Genomic DNA, 20,785 nt, shown 5'->3' on the forward strand with positions numbered 1-20,785 from the left:
AAATTTCAGTACTACCACAGCCACCTTATTCACCAGATATCGCTCCGTGCGACTTTTTTCTATTTCCAAGAGTCAAAACGGCGGTCAAGGGACACCATTTTCGAAAAACACAAGATGTCCAAAAAGCTGTCTTGGAGGATATTACAGAAGATGAGTTCCAGAAATGTTACCATCAATTACAGAAGTGCTGGGAAAAGTGTGTGCAATCAGAAGGGAACTACTTTGAAGGAGACAACACTAAACTTGACTGAAACGGTAAGCAACTTTTTTTTTCACATCAGTCTCATTACTGTATTGTCGCACCTCGTATACAGTGAGAGCAACATTCTTGATTGTAATAAATAGTTTCGGATACTGATACAGTTCAGTAAGACACCACATATTAGTAATGTTTAGTAGCGCTGTGCTGCGTCATCACTGACGTCATCACTGCAGGCTTCCGAACTAAAAGTTGATAAGTGTGCAGATGCACGGAATCTGAGCTGCTGCTCCTAACTGCCGTTGCTTAAAAAGACGCGCTGGCCAATCAGAGCGCAGCAGTGATATCACTTCAGTTAGCGTCCTGTAGTGGCGTGTGTGTTCGCCACCACCCATCGGAGAGCAGCGGCCGACGGAAGAGCGATGCTCGTTCGGCGTCGCGCTGGCATGTCTGTCTCGCAGCTGCGAGCGCGCTCGGAGCACGTGTGACAGGTGGAAAAGCCGTCGACACCGCAGATACGGTGAAGCAAATCTCTTCTACTCCAGCTCTGTAATATTCAATAAACATTTGTTCTAACCTGTATACGTGAAACGTACCCTTAGAACATTTATACAAGACTGTGCTTAAACTGACACACAATATTTTTAGCGCAACGCAATCTGACTTTCAGAAATCCCTGCAAAAGAATGGCCCTGACTAACATTAACCTGTACCTTTCACAAATCACTTACCTCACAAAAATCTTTATTACTCAAGCTACTGCAATACAGCGAGCGCCACTACTGCCAGCTAAATGAAAGATTCAAACTACAGAAGGCACTAACTACTGATAGGCATAGTTAGCAAATGAAAGATTTTAATAGAGAACAAACAATGTATTTACCTTAATAGTCATAATATATATAGCAGTTCATGACATCCATTCTGTACTCAAAAATCCGCCATCTCATTTCCCACATCCACCACTGCTGGCGGCTCACCTCCAACTGCGCAACGCTACGCGCTGTTCACATCCAGCTGCCGCTGCCCAACACTACAATGGCAGACAACAATGCAAACTAGCCATAGACTGCACACAGCACAGCCAGTGATTTTCATACCGAGCGCTACGTAACGTTGCCGATAAGAAAACATAAACAGCCTACTTACATACGTTAAGAGCTATCAGCACTTGTTCATCTTGGTTGCTGTGAAATACGTGTCTACTAGCGATCAACAGTGTAATGGGAAGTCGGCTGCTGTGGCCGAGCGGTTCTAGGCGCTTCAATCCGGAACCGCGCTTCTGCTATGGTCGCAGGTTCGAATCCTGCGCTGGATGTGTGCGCTGTTAGTTAGGTTTAAGTAGTTCTAAGTCTAGGGGACTGATGACCTCAGATGTTAATCCCGTAGTGGGTTTGAAATGGCTCTGAGCACTATGGGACTCAACATCTGAGGTCATCAGTCCCCTAGACTTAGAACTCCTTAAACCTAACTAACCTAAGGACAGCACACACATGCATGCCCGAGGCGGCATTCGAACCTGCGACCGTAGCAGCAGCGCGTTTCCGGACTGAAGCGCCTAGAACCGCTCGGCCACAACGGCCGGCTGCTCATAGTTATTGTGATATTTAATTTCTAAGTTGGTTATCGCATGAAATTTGAACGGTTTACAGTGAAATAATAACTTTTACTCGTCTTTTGCAATTAAATTTTTATTACCGCTTTTATCCAAATACGTTTCGTCAAGAGGAAGCACTCATCTGAGTACGAATTATCTGGTCGCGGATAATCGGTACTTATTCTGGCAATTTTTCAAGAAATAAAAAAAAATCCTCTTATAATCAGAACGAAATTATCGTTTACAATACATTACGAGTATTATGCATATCACTCCCGTTTTACTGCCTGAAGACGGTGTCGGCCCGTTCCGACTGTCGGACATCGGTGAAATATTTGTTCGTTCTTTCCAACTTTTCGCAGACAATTTTATGTCTATATGTTTGCGTAGCGCCCACGAGTGAAAGGTTTACAATTTCCAACCCGATTTTCCGGCCATAAACATGTGAGTGATACCATTGATTTTCAAACCTGACGTGTACCTTGTTTTACAAAAATAGCAAATAGCAGTTCCCGGTAAAAACATATGCATCGTGCAGGGTTCGCATTAATCGGGAGTTTGCTGTGTTTGTGTTGGACACCATCAGACGTCTATAAGGAAATAAAAAAATTGTTTGCTCAGCTATAATTTGGACCTAAGTCGAATTGTTTACACTTTTTTTAATTTAAAATGGTTAGTTGTTCTATGAAGTTGCATGAGGATCTTCTTGCCTGCATTGTAGGTCTGTGATGAAATTGCTTGACAAGCAGCAGTTGCCTCAGTTACTGCTTCAATACTCTTAATTGTTTGCGAATTTTTTCCCATATCTGGCGTATCTTTTTGGTTACCATTTCCTGTGGCCTAATCATGCTTTCGGTAGTAACAAAAATTGGTACAGTGTAATTGATATATTTGTGGTCTCTACCTTATACAGAAATAAATTTGATGATCTTTTAGATGATAATCAGTTTCACTTTATGAAAGGTAAAGGCAAGAGAGGGGCAGTTCTGAATTTTTTCTTTACTCTAGAGTAAAGACTTAAGTAATATCAAGACACCTTGATAGGACTTGTCGACGAGACCGCTCAAGATATTCGAAATTATGAGAAAAATGAGTGTAAGCTGTAGGGAAAGACGGGTAATATACGAGAAGTACAAGAACCAAGAGGGTAAAATATGAGTAGAAGACCAACAACTGCCCGGATTAAAAAAGGATATAAGGCAGGGATGCAGTCTTTCGCGACAACTGCTCAATCTATACTTCGAGGGAGCAATGACGAGACGGCCGGAGTGGCCGTGCGGTTCTAGGCGCTACAGTCTGGAACCGCGAGACCGCTACGGTCACAGGTTCGAATCCTGCCTCGGGCATGGATATGTGTGTTGTCCTTAGGTTAGTTAGGTTTAAGTAGTTCTAAGTTCTAGGGGACTGATGACCTCAGAAGTTGAGTCCCATAGTGCTCTGAGCCATTTGAATAAAGCAATGACGGAAATAATAGAAAAGGTTCAACAGTGGGATTAAAATTGAAAGGATGTCAGTGATATAAGATACATTAACGCTATCTTCACTGAAAGCGAAGAAGAGTTAGCGCATCTGTCACATAGAATGAACAGTGTAATAAGTCCAGGATATGAAACTAAACTAAACTCCTCCCATCGGTACCGACCGGCCGCCGTGTCATACCGTCTGTATGTCAGTTCCCGAGACCGGAGCCACTACTTCGCAATAAAGTAGCTCCTCAGTTTGCCTCACAGGGGCTGAGACCACCCCTCTTGCCGAAAGACCGGATGGTGACCCATCCAAGTGCTAGCCTAGCCCGACAGCGCTTAACTTTTGGTGATCTGACCTGAACCGGTGTTACCTCTTCGGCAAGACCGTTAGCTCCAGAATATGGCTTGAGAGTAAATCGAAGAAGCACAAAAGTAATGAAGAGTAGCAGTAATTAGTTTAGCGATAAACCTAACATCGTATCTGCTGACCGCGAAGTAGACGATGTTAACAAGTTCCGTCACCTTAGAAGGAAAATAACTCATTACGAACGAAGTATGGAGGACATAACAAGGAGACTAGCACTGGCCAAGACAAGTCTGCTGGTATCAGGCATAAGCTTTGAGGAAGTACTTATCAGAATTTACGTTTGGGGCACAGCGTTGTGCGATACCGAATCATACACTGTGCAAAAATGAAAAGAAGGGAATGAGATGTAGTGCTACAGAAGAATGTTGAAAATTAGGTGGAACGATAAGAAATGAGCAGGTTCTCCGCAGAATCGGCGATAAACGGAACGTATGGAGAACACTGAGAAAAGAAGGTGAATCCTCCCCTTAGAAAAAGTATAAATGACTGTGCTGGTAAACCTCTTACGTTATTTGATTTTCAAATAGCTGAGCAAAACTGAACGTACTCAGACATTTCTCTCTTTACTTATTTTGTACATCACTAAACTGACACACAATATTTTTAGCGCAACGCAATCTGACTTTCAATAATCCCTACAAAAGAATGGCCCTGACTAACAATAACCCATACCTTTCATGAATCACTTACTTCATCAAAATCTTCGTTACTCGAACTACTGCAATACAGCGAGCGCCAATATTGCCAGCTAAAGAAAAGATTCTAACTACGGAAGGCACTAACTACTGATAGGCATAGTTAGCAAATGAAAGATTTTGATAGAGAACAAACAATGTATTTACCTTAATAGTGTTCAAAAGTCATCATATATATATATAAATTCATGACATCCAGTCTTACAAAATTTTTCTGACGGACACACGTCCAGATCGTCCGTTCCCAAAGTTCTGCCATCTCTCTCCCCTCATCCACCACTGCTGGTGGTTCACCTCCAACCGCGCAACGCTACGCGCTGTTCACATCCAACTGCCCAACGCTACAATAGCGAATATTCCAACAATGCCAACCAGCCACAGACAGCACACAGCACAGCCAGTGATTTTCATACAGAGCGCTACGTGACGTTACCAACATAAAAACCCAAACAGCCTACCGTACTTACAAAGGGACATATTGATAGGACATGAGTTACCACATGTGGGAATAACTTTCTTGATATTGGAGGGAGCTGTAGAGAGTGCAAAGTGTAGGGAAAGAAATTGGAACACATCCAAGTAATAACTGAAGACTTAGAGTGCATGCGCTACTCTGTGATGAAGTTGACACAAGAGAGGTTTCCATGGTGGGCCTAATCAAACCAGCCAGAAGACTGATTAACTGATGACTCAAGTAAAAAAAAAAAAAAACTTACAGAGAACTGGAGAAGGCAGTAAGGAGAGAACAGTAACGAGAAAATTGGAGGAGGGGTTAGGACGGGAGCGTCACATTTTCTGGAACTCGCCGAGGAGTGCTCGCACCCGATACGCTGTCACCCGCTTGGCGGTCGATAAGAAGGGCGCGACCCTTGGTCAGCCCACACAAGGCCAGCCGAGGCCCAGCTGGTGGCGGAAGGCAAACTGAGGACCTGCTTACTCCCGCCTCTCGATAATGAGGCCAATCGATGGTGCTCCTAGAGGCGCCGGCACCCTGCCCTCAGAGGCTTCCAGAAATTCTCGACATTCTTTCCGCCGAATGCATAGTTGCTCAGGCTCTATCAGTACGCATCTACGAGTCATTTGCTAGGATTTTATAATTGCCCTGTAGCCTTCACCCTGAGCGAAACCACCACAGTCCCAATACATGATATGCGTTTGCGTCAGCTGGAGCTTAGTGAAATTGAGAGGCAAGTTCACGAGGTGTCTGTCTGTTCTGATCCCCGCCGTCAGTTCTCTGGTGCATCACGGAACTGATGACCCAGATCATTACGATCATCTACGTAGTAGCGTGTTGGTCCACTTCTGGAAAACAATGTACTCGCGACTCTGCAAGTCATAGATTCGGTAAGTCCCTGGTAGGTTTACGGAGGTGTGTGGCACTAAACGTCTACGAACAATCGGTGGTTTGTGGTCGCAGAGTCGGCGCCTGGTACCATCCGAGATGCGTTGTTCCACCGGCTTCAGATCAGGAGACTCTTGTGGCAAAGACGCTAGAGGGAGTTCGCTGCAATGTTCCTCAAACCACTACACCTTGATTCTGGTCTTGTGACAAGAATAGTTATCCAGATGGACAAAGGCATCGTCGTCGAGAAAGCCTACATACATGAAGGGATCCAGGCGATGCGCAATAATGTTCACATAGTCTACACGTGGTGCCTTTGATAATAACCATATGTCTCATGGGAGCCAGCTGTTACCCAGTATATCACATACTCATCCGATAGGCTTTACCCCCCCCCCCCTCCCAGTCCCACCTTATACACTGCGTAACAAGCTATAGGGAGAGACGGGTCATATAAAATATGTACAACAACCAAGAGGGAATAATAAGAGTGGACGATCAAGAACGAAGTGCTCGTATTAAGAAGGGTGTAAGACAAGGCTGTAGCCTTTCGGCCCTACTCTTCAATCTGTACATCGAGGAAGCAATGATGGAAATAAAAGAAAGGTTCAGGAGTGGAATTAAAATACAAGGTGAAAGGATATCAATGATACGATTCGCTGATGACATTGCTATCCTGAGTGAAAGTGAAGAAGAATTAAATGATCTGCTGAACGGAATGAACAGTCTAATGAGTACACAGTATGGTTTGAGAGTAAATCGGAGAAAGACGAAGGTAATGAGAAGTAGTAGAAATGAAGACAGCGAGAAACTTTACATCAGGATTGATGGTCACGAAGTCAATCAAGTTAAGGAATTCTTCTACCTAGGCAGTAAAATAACCAATGACGGACGGAGCAAGGAGGACATCAAAAGCAGACTCGCTATGGCAAAAAAGGCATTTCTGGCCAAGAGAAGTCTACTAATATCAAATACCGGCCTTAATTTGAGGAAGAAATTTTTGAGGATGTACGTCTGGAGTACAGCATTGTATGGTAGTGAAACATGGACTGTGGGAAAACCGGAACAGAAGAGAATCGAAGCATTTGAGATGTGGTGCTGTAGACGAATGTTGAAAATTAGGTGGACTGATAAGGTAAGGAATGAGGAGGTTCTACGCAAAATCGGAGAGGAATATGTGGAAAACACTGATACGGAGAAGGGACAGGATGATAGGACATCTGCTAAGACATGAGGGAATGACTTCCATGATACTAGAGGGAGCTGTAGAGGGCAAAAACTGTAGAGGAAGACAGAGATTGGAATACGTCAAGCAAATAATTGAGGACGTAGGTTGCAAGTGCTACTCTGAGATGAAGAGGTTAGCACAGGAAAGGAATTCGTGGCGGGCCGCATCAAACCAGTCAGTAGACTGATGACCAAAAAAAAAAACCTGCAACGTCTGGTAATTCTCTGTGCCAGCATAACACACACGTTGAGCACGACGAAGAGTGCCGATTGGCTGGCGCCTAACCCCAGCACTCGACTCGCTTTAATGTCAAAGTTGTTCAGTTGAAGCAAAGAAGGCAACAGTCACGTGAGTGTTCCTCATAGCGTAATACGTCCCTACCGGAATGCATCTGTGACACGGTGCATGCTTCGACCAGTTGTTCGCGTGGATGACGTTGTATATGGATACGGTCATCGACCTGGTATAATAAGAAACGTGATTCATACGATGAAGTGACACGTTTCCATAAATCCGTGGCCCAATCTCTATGATCCCATGCCCACTGCAATCGTAACTGATGAGATACACTTATGAACATCTGCTGCGCAGTCCCATGTTCAACAATGTCTGCTGAACAATGTGCTCCGAAACAGTTGTGTCTGTATCAGCATTGTGTTCTGCCGCCATATCTTCCACAGATCGTCGCCTGTACTGCCTTACAGAGCGGGCAACCATCCGACCAGCAAGTTCTGTGAAGAAGCACCTTGTCGCCTGCTCTTGGTTTCGCCGTCCTTCAACCACATGCCGTAGATACCCACAACATTAGCATGCGAAAATCCGACCAGCTGTACCGTTTCCGAGACGTTTCTTCCCAGGTGTGATTTCCCTAAATCCGTGATTTCCCTAAATCGCTCCAGGCAAATTCCGAGATGGTTAATTTTGAAATGGCACGGACTATTTCCTTCCGCATCCTTGACACTGTCTGGACTTACGCTCCGTCTATAATGACCTCAATATCCGCGGGATGTTAAACCCAATCTTCATTCCTTGCTTCCCTCTTTCCTATTCACCGCCTGTATCGTCGATAGATGGGATCACTCTGCTCTGCTCCGTCAAATGCTTTCTTTACCACGCTAAGGCCGCGACCAGTCTGCTGACGAGAAGTGTCATGATATTTTGGCTTAGCAGTACTTGTAAAACTTACATAAATACAATAAAGAGCAGAGCTGGTTTAAAAATATCTGATAAAATCCAACACCGAGTTGGATCGACGCAGACAAAATTTGATAATTGTATCATTGCATAAAGGACGAAACAGTTGCCAATTGAACAATCGAATGAATATATCGTACAAATTTACGAATAAAATTACTGGATAAATGTGCGGAATAGTGAAGTAATACAGTCAGGTCGAGATCCGCAGTTCTTCTGAACTGTGTTAATATCAAATGGTATATTCATGATTGGTTGTTAGAACTGTGACTGAATGAGCGCGAGCCGGGCTGAGTGACCGAGCGGTTCTAGGCGCTTCAGTCTGGAACCGCGCGACCGCTACGGTCGCAGGTTCGAATCCTGCCTCGGGCATGGATATGTGTGATGTCCTTAGGTTAGTTAGGTTTAAGTAGTTCTAAGTTCTGGGGACTGATGATCTCAGATGTTAAGTCCCATAGTGCTCAGAGCCATTTTTGAATGAGCGCGAGTCCATTGACAAATACGAACTTACGTGTTTGAGTGTTGGTCATCATCAGCATCATTATCTGCGTTTCTTTATCTAGGGCTTGATAAAGGGTCTCCTCTAGACCTTCCCACAGAATGCAACTTCCAGCTATAAGGATTCTCGTAGCTCCTACATGTTTCCTAGTCTCATTTCCCCACATTCTATTGGATCACTGTCTCGGTCTTTTCTTGTCTCTTGCCGTTTAGAAAATAGCTTGCTTCGCCCATCTTCCACCAATTCGCCTGACTGAATGTACCACCCACCTCAATCTCATTTTCATCATGCTCATGATTACGTCCTCTGCTCCGCTACGCACCCTGATCTATTTCTTTGTTGTCTATCCTAGTAATTGCAAACATGCATCTGTCCATTTCTGGCCAAGAAACATGAACTGTGCTGCGGCTCGCGTTGGTGCTGTTTGTAGGTTTCCGCCCTCTGTTGGAGGCCAGACGGTATCGTTTAGTTGGTATGGTTGCGGTTGTTTGTCTTCTTCTCGAGTTGAGTGACGCCACTCAGTTTTGCAAGCGTTGCCTGTGTGCTAGTGGCAGCAGCGGCGGTTATCGATATGTAGTAACTGTTGCCCTATCTTTGGGGTGACCGCGTGGTTTTTCCGGGTCGTGTGAGTGGGCCAGTTCGGTTGGGGACTGAGGAGGAGCCAGGTCCGCGCAGTGCGAGAACAAGCCGGGACCACTGAGGGTACGCATGGACTGCCGGGTGGAGGGGCTGTGGTTATAAGGGTGCACGACCTCGCCGTAAATCGCATCCAGCAAGCTTTAAGATAAGTACATTTCAATCCAAGTAGAGGAACCTCCATCACTATGATATCTCGCGATTCTCCAGAGACTTGGTTTCGTGTTTCTGCTCGTAGTGTCGCCGAGGCGAAGAGCAGCGAGTGGAGTGCTTGGGGAAGGCGGAACTGATTAGCTTTCCTAGACTTCGTATTACTATTTAGTGTGTTCAACTTGTTACAATTTGTTAAGGTCAATCAACTGTAATTTTTCCTGCCTGGTGGCCGTTGACGCCCCAGTTAACTTCCCTGGAGGTTAGTGTACGTAAAGGCAGTGTACGTTTCCTCGCCTTGCCACTGCTGTCCGGTGAGGTACGTAGTTTTCACGGTTTTCTTGATTGTAGGCCAGTTGGTGATTCTTCTACTCTGGTGGTAGTGATTTACTTTCTCGTTCCAGGACATCTAAACACAGTATTCTGAGGACGTAGTGCAGACCACCGGTTCCGGCTTTAGCATATTATTCTATCGTTGCACTGGTTTATCGGATGTCAGGTAGCTTCAGTCATTCGTTAGACTGCCACTAGTCTGATTTACCATCTTGTGAAGTGAATGCAACTCTTGGCTGCCTATCTCATCGCTCACGAAAGTGTTTGTTGCCGGACGTTCTCAGAGGTCGATTTCTGGAGCACCGTCTGTGGGCCCTTGGTTCTTGTAAGACATGTGTGTTCTAAAAGGAGGTCTGATGCCCAGTAGTTCAGTGTAACACTCCTTCAGTCCACGCCTTCTGCGGTATAATCTGTCTCAGTGTCCTTTAAGGGACTTGTGTACTAGTCCTTGTGTTTCATTATTGTCTTATTTATTACAATACCGTACCTTGTAATGCCTACATTAAAGATTATATATGTCTAGTTAATAGATCTGGTCGCCTTCTGGAATAAATCTAGCAGTGTAGTGTTCAGTGGATGTTAAGGGCTGTGTTACAAAGTTTACCATCATCTTATTTCACCCATTTGCTGATCAGTTGCTTGTTTTTTTAATTAACCTTTGCTAGTGTATTTGCTGTTTTACATCAGGCTTCTAAATTTTTTATATTATTCCTGGCGTGTAAGGCCTTCAGTCGTGATTGTGATCATTTGCCTTAAAGTTCTAATTTGGTATTTGTATTTTAGCAGTAAGCCTTAAAACCTTTTTTACTGCCATCCTGATTTAGCTTTTTTGGTGATTTCCCTTGCCCCCCCCCCCCACCTTGTTTACTGCCATTCCTGGCGTCTGATGCCTTTTGTTGTGTTTATGACAACTTACCTTAATATTTCAATACTTGTAAGTTGTAAATTGCACCGAGTTCTTAAACGATTCTTAATTTGTTGCCATTCTTGGCGTGTAAGGCCTTTAGCCTTGATTGTGGTCACTTGCCTTAAAATTCCAAATGTGGTATTTGTATTTACGCAGTAAGTCTTTAAAACGTTATTTACTGCAATTCCTGGCGTCTGATGCCTTCTGCTGTGTTTGTGGCGACTTGCCTTTAATATTTCAATACCTGTAATTTGTAAGTTGCAGCGAGTTTTAACCAATACGTAATTTATTGCCATTCCTGGCGCGTAAGGCCTTCTGCCCAGATCACGGTGGCTTGCTTTTAAAACATTATCTGCTGTATCTGTATTTAATGGTGATTTGCTAAATTGTAACTCACTGACGACACCATTATCCCCACAGTTGTTCATTCCTTCATTGAGCGGGGTGGCGCAGTGGTTAGACACTGGACTCGCATTCGGGAGGACGACGGTTCAATCCCGCGTCCGGCCATCCTGATTTAGGTTTTCCGTGATTTCCCTAAATCACTCCAGGCAAATGCCGGGATGGTTCTTCTGAAAGGGCACGGCCGACTTCCTTCCCAGTCCTTCCCTAATCCGATGAGACCGATGACCACGCTGTCTGGTCTCCTTCCCCAAACCAACCAACCAACCTTCATTGATAACGTGTAGTATTTTTTGATTATTGTTGAGTCTGGAATTTCTGGTTTAAAATAAATTGTGTGTAACTGTAAAAGGCAACAAATAGTAACTGATTACGGCACCGTCCACAATCGTAACCGAATCCTGCCTTCCCTTGACTACCAGGATTCAAAACACTTAGTTTTGTCTTAGTTTCCACATTAAAGTCTATGTTTTGCTGCCATGAGTGAAACTTATTTTCATACACACGGGAAGTTTAGTTTGGAATCATTTTTCCTGTCCGTCCATTGTTTTGAACTGCCCAAAATACAAAATTCATCAACTTGTGCTCTGACTTCATATTAACATACACCTAATCGAAAGCATCCGAAGAGTTATTAGTGGATATCGATCTTAAGTGTGTTCACCCGTCGCCTTTATGATGGCTTAAACTCTGCTAGGGACACTTTCAACGAGATGTATGAATGTCTAAGGAGGAATGACAACCCGTTTTTCATCAAGAAGCGAAATCAGAGAAGGCAGTGATGTTGGATGCTAGGGTCTGGAAGGAAGTCGACGTTCGAATGCATCCTAAAGGTGCTCCATTGGGTTTTGGTCAGGACTTTGGGCTCTCCAGTCCATTTCAGGAATGTTAGTGTCCACTAGACTTGGCCACTGTTTCTGTGTTTCGATACAGTGTATCGATACGTGGAACTGTTTCAGTGTTTCGGAACGGCTGTGGTTCACTGTTTCGAAACAGTGGTGTTTCATTCCGCCCCTGTCTCGGACAACCGGACCAGATTCGATCTCGAGCCAGGCACAGAAACTGTATCGTTGTTTCAAAATGAGGCTGTTTCAGTCCACCTGTGCTTGGAACGGACTAATTGTATCGAAACTGATGTTTCATTCCGCTCTGTGTCGGACGAGATTCGGGCTTGGCACAGGTACTGAAACACAACATACCACTTCGTGAAACACTTTCAAGCGTGTTGAAATCTTTTTGACATGCAATAGCATGAAGCTTAAGATATCCGAAAATAAAGCTTCGTTTCTATTTGACTGTCCTATTCCGAAATGGCGTAACATCTGCTTTATAAACACTAACCAAACAATAAAACAACATATACTATTCACATTCAAAATAATAAATATGTGAAAATCATTCAGTTAAATTACACTTTTTTCATAACATACGTTTCTCTGATCATCCACAGTAATCATATTAAGAAACGCAAGTAAGCCTACAACATTTTGAATAAAAAAAGGCGTAGAGTGACAGTTATTAGGCATATACATAAATTTGATGTAGGTATAACTGCATGCAATCTGTTTCACATATCACTGATAGTGTAATGGTGAACGGGAAGGGCTGGGAAGCATGGTGAATTTATAGTGACGGTTCGAAACACCTTGAAAGACAATTTTTTGTTATATTTTGTTATTTATTCGAATTATTTGGCGTTATTTCTGAGTCTATAGTCACTGCCTATTATCCACAATGATTCCCTTTGTGTGCATGGAAATTAGCAAGATGGGTATATTATGCATACTAACGGAATGTGGGAATCATAGTAGCATATCCGTTGTTTCTGCAGTTTGCTCCCACCTCCAGTTCCGTTCGTGGTGGTTCTTCTGTGTTCAGCTATGGCTGTCCTCAGCCAATTGAAAAGTATGGAAGTCACACGACACGAAAGCAGCGAATTTGCTGAAGGAAATATGAAACTGCCAAGACGCCTAAGTGATAGTTTTATACTTTCTACGATATGATTAGCGCTCTCGCACCTCATTTATGTTTATGTGGACATACTTATACAGTAGACATTCAAGATGATAAAATGTGTAGATTTATTAGATTACAAAACACAACTGTTTCACTGTTTCGAAACAGCGTATCGAAACATTACATCATACTGTTTCATTTGTTTCGAAACAGTTACGTGTTTCAGTTTGCCCATCTCCAGTGTCCACAAACCACTGCCTCATAGATATTGCTTTATGACAGAGTCCATTGTCGTGCTAATACAAACAATCATCGTCTCCGAATTGTTGCCCTTGCGTACGCAGTACACATTGTTGTAACAAGTGTTCATGTTCTTCCGTACCTAACGTTAAGCGCAGTGACGAGACCATGCCCTAGCCACGAAAAAGGCCCCCATATCGTAAAACAATCTCCTCCATACTTCACTGCTGACACAGTACAGTAGACGATGGCAGATAATGTCCTCCAGGTATTCGCCAAACCGAAACCCTTACATCGGGTTAAGGACACTCCGAAACCGGCATTGGAACAAAAATATTTTGGTAGCTGCGTGGTGAAAAAAATTTGTCGTTTACATGATGAGGAGCGCTGTTTGGACGCACCACAGTGCACCCCAATGTGTTCATTGTATATTACTTAAGTCTTGTTGTAGTCGATTTGGAGGTTTACTTCCAGACTTGCTACATTACTCTGTTCCATTCTCCGCTGAAGTTTATCTGCGCTAGTGGCAAACAGTATAATTTCATGAGCCAAACGAAGGTCTTTCGATATGTTTTATCATTGCACGTTCCTTGTTTGTTTTTCTACTTTAAGTATGTGGAAACTCCATCAGGACCGCTGGGATTTGGTTTTATGATGAAGTACCCCTTTGTCTGAACCGTCTCTTCGCTCTGAATTTCTCACTATCCTGATGAACTCTAATGGAAGCTTTATGACTGACGCGTATCGTACAAGGTGAATCGAAAGGGTGCACACAAATTGTAGGAACTGATAGAGAAGTCAAGATACAAAAACTTCAGAATTGGAACTACGGTCTTGGAGGTAATCCTAAGCTTTGGAACAACAGGAACAACAAAGACAGTCGATGTGCACGAGCCTCAAGTTCAGCAAAGATAACGTACTGTTTCTTTGTACGAGCACAGTTGGATGCAACTAGACGGAGCATCTGCAAATTTTCTTGTGGAAGTATTTGACTTTGTCAATTCCACATATCCCAGACGTTCGATTGGATGGGGAACTCCAGTTGAAGGGCCTCCCCACTCTGCTGATCGGAGGTCTTTCGACATTTCTTTTTTTTTTTGGTGGGGAGGGGGGGGGTTAAAACCCTTGTGTAAACCATTCGCGAGAAAGAAGCACATCTCGCCACTTAAATGTACTACTGAATATAGACGTTGTCACTTTGAACAACTTCTGCTGCGATGTACAACGTTGTTGAGCGAAGAGTGCATTATCACTCCTGAACTTAAGGCGCTTGTGCATTGAGTGTCCTTGTTGTCCCTGACATTCCAAAGCTTTGATTGTCTTAGGATTAGTTCCAAGACCGCAAGATCCTATTCCAAAGTTGTATTTCGAGTCCTCTACCAGCTCCTTCAATTTGTGCTCAACTTTTTGAAACACTGTATACCCCAGATATAGAAACGTATGTTGAATCGATGCCCTGTTTCCCAAGTTCTGTTAGCACACAACTGAAACTGAATCTAAGCTTTCTTCAAGTTTATTAACGTCAGACACAGTTGTAATTCACAGTAATTACTCCATAGCTTAATTCTCTTACTGACTTGGGAATAGTCCATTGTGCTGTATCAGTTTCAAAGACAGTTTGTTTCCTTGCCTGATTGAAATCTGCCGGACGGAGTGGCCTTGCGGTTCTAGGCGCTGCAGTCTGGAACCGAGCGACGGCTACGGTCGCAGGTTCGAATCCTGCCTCGGGCATGGATTTGTGTGATGTCCTTCGGTTCGTTAGGTTTAAGTAGTTCTAAGTTCTAGGGGACTGATGACCTCAGAAGTTAAGTCCCATAGTGCTCAGAACCATTTGAACCATGTGATTGAACTCTATTTTCTTTTCTATGCAGTTAGTGATAGTTTTACTGAAATATGTTGATAGCAAGTAGTAAACCGATCTTTATTTTGACACAGTTTAGAAATTTTTACTCAAGACATCAAAGTTCATGAAGATATGTTTTAATTATCACCTAGAAAAAATTAAGTTATGTACCAATTTTTCTTTGCTTTCAGGTACATGTCAACAGTCCTGGTACACATTTAAATCCCAGCGCCACAGTACTGTAGCACGCCGCCAGAGGAGCAAAAACAAAACGGCGCTGTTCATTGATACAGTAGAAAGGGGCTGCGCCATTTTCTTCTGTATCCTATAGCGGCGTGCTACGGTACTGGCGCGCTGCAATATAAATGTTTACCACGACTGCTGACATTTACTTGTTAACAATCAAAAAATTAATTACGTAACTTTATTCTTAGAAGTAATAGTTAAAACATTATTACTTCCCCTCGTATATGATACTGTCAAGTGTGGCTTATTGAGGACAGAGTATCATCTACATCTAAATCTACATCTCCTATGTACTCCGCAAACCACTGTACTGTGCGTGGTGGAGGGTACCCTGTAACACTATTAGTCACTTCCTGTTTCACTCGTAAATACAGTGAGGTAAGTGCAACTGTCTACATGCCTCTGTACGCCCCCTAATCTTTCTAATCTTACCTTCATGGTCCTTACGCGAAATGAACCTTGGCAGTAGTAAATCGTTCTGCAATCAGCCTCAAATGTCGAGTCTAAATTTTCTCAATATTGCTGCTCCTCCCCCCCCCCACCCCCCACCCCCCACAAAAAAAGTCCCCTTCCCTGCAGAGAATCTCTTTTGAGTTTCGGAATCATCTCTGTAACATTTGTGTGTTGCTCGAACATACCAGCGACCGTAGCGGTCGCGCGGTTCCAGACTGAAGCACCTAGAACTGCTCGGCCACATCGGCCGGCTCCACCCCTGAATTGCTTCCTTTAATCCAACCTGGTGCGGATCCAAAACACTCGAGTATTACTCAACAGTGGGTTGTGTTGTGGATTGGCAGGAGAGCCAACACCGGTCTGAGAGGAAGCCGAAAGGCACGCGTTTTAGCTCACGCAGGCTGGCGTGAGGTCTGGAACAGGACAAGGAAATTAGACTTTCTCAAAAAAGGACGTAGCTGTTGGAATACTTAACTTTAATCCGTAAATGGTGAACGTCGCCCTTGACGGTACATGTTTTACAGCATCAATAGTAACTGGCAATGGCGCCTTGCTAGGTCGTAGCAAATGACGTAGCTGAAGGCTATGCTAACTATCGTCTCGGCAAATAAGAGCGTATTTTGTCAGTGAACCATCGCTAGCAAAGTCGGCTGTACAACTGGGGCGAGTGCTAGGAAGTCTCTCTAGACCTGCCGTGTGGCGGCGCTCGGTATGCAAACACTGATAGTGGCGACACGCGGGTCCGACGTATACTAACGGACCGCGGCCGATTTAAAGGCTACCACCTACCAAGTGTGGTGTCTGGCTGTGACACCACAGGTTGTACTAGTGTCCTACATGCAGTCTCCTTTACAGATGAACCACACTTCTCAAAACTTCTCCCACTAAATTGAAGTCGATCACTGGCCTTCCCTACCACAATTCACACTTGCTCGTTCAATTTCATATCGGTTTGTTACTTATTTTAACGATGTGACTGTGTCAAGCAGGACCCTACTAAAGCTGTATGCGAACATTGTTTCCCTTACTGACCTACATTAACTTAAATTTTTCCACTCATCACAAGACAAGAAATTTTGTCTCGTCATCTTGTGTCCTCCTATAGCCACCCAAGTAAGACCTCTTCCCGCACACCACAGCATCATCAGCAAACAAATGCAGATAGCTGCCCACCCTGTCCGGCAGATCATTTACGTATACGGAGAATAAGAGCAGTCCTATGACACTTCCTTGTGGCATCCTGGCGATACCCTTGTCTCTGAGCCGGCCGGAGTGGCCGAGCGGTTCTAGGCGCTACAGTCTGGAGCCGCGTGACCGCTACGGTCGCAGGTCGCAGGTTCGAATCCTGCTTCGGGCATGGATGTGTGTGATGTCCTTAGGTTAGTTAGGTTTAAGTAGTTCTAAGTTCTAGGGGACTGAGGACCACAGATGTTAAGTCCCATAGTGCTCAGAGCCATTTGAACCATTTTGAACCTTACACCAAACGAGGCGTTGTTTGGCATTTACCAGCGTGATGTGTGGCTTATGAGCAGCCGCTCGACCATTAAATCAAAGTTTTTTCACCTCCTGCGTAACTGTCATAGTACTTGCAGCGGAACCTGATGCAGTTTGTAATTCCTGTGTTCAAATGGCTCTAAGCACTATGGGACATAACATCTGAGGTCATCAATCCCCTAGACTTAGAACTACTTAAACCTAACTAACCTAAGGCCATCACACACAGCCATGCCCGAGGAAGGGTTCGAACCTGCGACCATAGCATCAGCGCGTTTCCGGATTGAAGCGCCTACAACCGCTCGGCCACAACGGCTTGCGGAATTTCTGTGTGATGGCCTGGATAGATGTCTGCCTATTACACAATACGACCCTCTTCAACTGTCGGCGGTCTCTGTCAGTCAGAAGACGAATTCGACCTGTACGCTTTTGTGCTGTTCGTGTCCCTTCACGTTTCCACTTCACTGTCACATCGGATACAGTGGACCTAGGGATGTTTAGGAGTGTGAGAAATCTCGCGTACAGACGTATGATACAAGTGACATCCAATAACCTGACCACGTTCGAAGTCCGTGAGTTCCGCAGAGAGCCCCATTCTCCTCTCTCACTATGTCTAATGACTACTGAGGTCGCTGATATGGAGTACCCGGCAGAAGGTGGCAGCACAATGCAGCTAATATGAGAAACGTATGTTTTTGTGGGTGTCCGGATACTTTTTATCACACAGTGTACATGCTATCGAGAGGGCGTTGACGATGTGTTACTTGTTGGTATGTCTCTGGCCTCTCTGGTGATAGGTGTGCTTGATTCTGCGCCTACTTACCGATCTTCGCGCACATCTTTGCTGACTGGAGCGTGCTGACGACAGCTTAAGTCAGCAAAGAACCTATGCCGTTTTCTCATACCTTTGTTAACAGTCGGCAGTCTGAGTTCACAGAAATCTAGGAATATGGAATTCACCTGTTGCCCTTCATCCATGGTTTCCAGTAAAAAGAAAAGGGCAAGCTGAGTTTCGCATGAGCCGGCCGTTGTGGCCGAGCGGTTCTAGGCGCTTCAGTCAGGAACCGGGCTGCTGTTACGGGCGGAGGTTCAATCCTGCCTCGGGCATGGATGTGTGTGATGTCCTTAGGTTAGTTAGGTTGAAGTAGTTCTAAGTCTAGGGGACTGATGACCTCAGATGTTAAGTCCCATAGTGCTTATAACCATTTGAACCAGTTTCGCACGAGCGATGCTTTCTAAAACTGTCCTGATGTGTGGACAGAAACAATTCCCTCTGTAGAAAATTTATTATATTTGAACTGAGGATATGTTCATGAATTCTAGAGGAAACCGATGTTGAAGATATTAGTCTGTAATTTTGGGGTCCCGTTCTTATATACAAGAGTCACCTGCGCTTTTTTTTCAGTCTGACGCTGTGCTGAGTGAGAGATTGAAGATAAGTGCAAGCTATGTAAGAGGCAGGCAACGGCCTTGCTACAGTGGATACACCGGTTCCCGTCAGATCACCGAAGTTAAGCACTGTTGGGCGTGGCCCGCACTTGGATGGCTGACTTTCAAGTGCGCCACGCGCTGTTGCCGTTTTTCGGGGTGCACTCAGCCTCATGATGCCAATTGGGGAGCTACTCGACCGAATAGTAGCGGCTCCGGTCAAAGAAAACCGTCATAACGACTGGGAGAGCGGTGTGCTGACTACACGTCCCTCCTATCCGCATCCTCAGTTGAGGATGACACGGTGGTCGGATGGTCCCGATGGGCCACTTGTGGCCTGAAGACGGAGTGCTTTAAGTAAGAGGCAAATCTGAAGAGTACTCTTTACAAAACCAAAATGGGATTCATTCAGGACCGGGTGACTTATTTAGTAGCAATGCAGCCGGCCGCGGTGGTCTAGCGGTTCTAGGCGCTCAGTCCGGAGCCGCGCGGCTGCTACGGTCGCAGGTTCGAATCCTGCCTCGGGCATGGATGTGTGTGATGTCCTTAGGTTAGTTAGGTTTAAGTAGTTCTAAGTTCTAGGGGACTGATGACCACAGATGTTAAGTCCCATAGTGCTCAGAGCCATTTGAACCATAGTAGCAATGCTTTCAGTTGTTTCCGTACAGCAGCAATGCTTATTACTAGGAGTCCGTAAAATGGCCAAGGGACGGTATGTTTGGGCGTTTCTCCAATGTGAATGATTTCTTAAACGCGAAATTTAAAACTTCGGCTCTTCTTTTCAAAAAATGGTTCAAATGGCTCTGAGCACTGTGGGACTCAACATCTTAGGTCATAAGTCCCCTAGAACTTAGAACTACTTAAACCTAACTAACCTAAGGACATCACACACACCCATGCCCGGGGCAGGATTCGAACCTGCGACCGTAGCAGTCCCGCGGTTCCGGACTGCAGCGCCAGAACCGCTAGACCACCGCGGCCGGCACTTCTTTTCCTATCGTCTGTTACCATCCAGACTGGTCAACGAGTGACTAGATACAAGCCTTAGACGCACTTAGCAACTTTTGTTTTTCACCTGCGTATTGTGTCAATTTTGCAGTACGCCGGAACCGCGGAAAGGCTGCACCACAGTGGTTTCAAAAGGTGCGATCCGCTTGAATTACTGTTGCGACAAGCCCTCTGCGGCGAGGCGTGGCCACGTGGCCGTGACAGCGGCAGCCGGCGGATGGGGTGCGCCGTACCGCCCTACTCCTCGCCCGTCTTGCGGCGTCGTCGTCCGCAGCGTCGCGACGCCCTATTGATTTGGCGTCGGCAGACGTACCGCACCACACCACACCACTGCACATCGCACGGCGTCTAGGCGTCGGCTCCGAGTCACCAGCACCGGCCCTCAGTTCCAAACGTCCCAACTCAGCAAATTACTGGCTTCTCTGTTAGGTCTAAATGCAGACTAAGACAACTGCGAGGGACGTTCAGATTGGTTCAGATGGCTCTGAGCACTATGCGACTTAACATCTGACGTCATCAGTCACCTAGAACTTAGAACTACTTAAACCTAACTAACCTAAGGGGTATGAAAGGGAAGCAGTGGTTGGGAAGGGAGTGAGACACGGTTGTACTTTATCCCCGATGCCATTCAATCTGCATATTGAGCAAGCAGTGAAGGAAACAAAAGAAAAATTCGGAGTAGATATTAAAATCCATGGAGAAGAAATAAAAACTTTGAGGTTTGCCGATGACATTGTAATTCTGTCAGAGACAGCAAAGGACTTGGAAGAGCAGTTGAAAGGAATGGACAGTGTCTTGAAAGGAGGATATAAGATGAACATCAACAACAGCAAAACGAGGATAATGGAATGTAGTCGAATTAAGTCGGGTGAAGCTGAGGGAATTAGATTAGGAAATGAGACACTTGAAGTAGTAAAGGAGTATTGCTATTTGGGGAGCAAAATAACTGATGATGGTCGAAGTAGAGAGGATATAAAATGTAGACTGGCAATGGCAAGGAAAGCGTTTCTGAAGAAGAGAAATTTGTTAACATCGAGTATAGATTTAAACGTCAGGAAGTCGTTGCTGAAAGTATTTGTATGGAGTGTAGCCATGTATGGAA

At 44.8% G+C, this 20,785-nt stretch overlaps 1 protein-coding gene and 1 pseudogene across 1 annotated transcript in view; both read left to right on the forward strand.

The window, feature by feature from the left end:
• Window positions 1–20,785, forward strand: part of LOC126161386 (cyclin-dependent kinase 5 activator 2) — a 333,234-nt gene that overhangs the window by 257,990 nt on the left and 54,459 nt on the right. The window lies entirely within an intron of this gene.
• Window positions 18,708–18,825, forward strand: LOC126163465 (5S ribosomal RNA; annotated as a pseudogene).

This window comes from Schistocerca cancellata, chromosome 2, assembly GCF_023864275.1.
Source record: "Schistocerca cancellata isolate TAMUIC-IGC-003103 chromosome 2, iqSchCanc2.1, whole genome shotgun sequence".
NCBI lineage: Eukaryota > Metazoa > Arthropoda > Insecta > Orthoptera > Acrididae > Schistocerca > Schistocerca cancellata.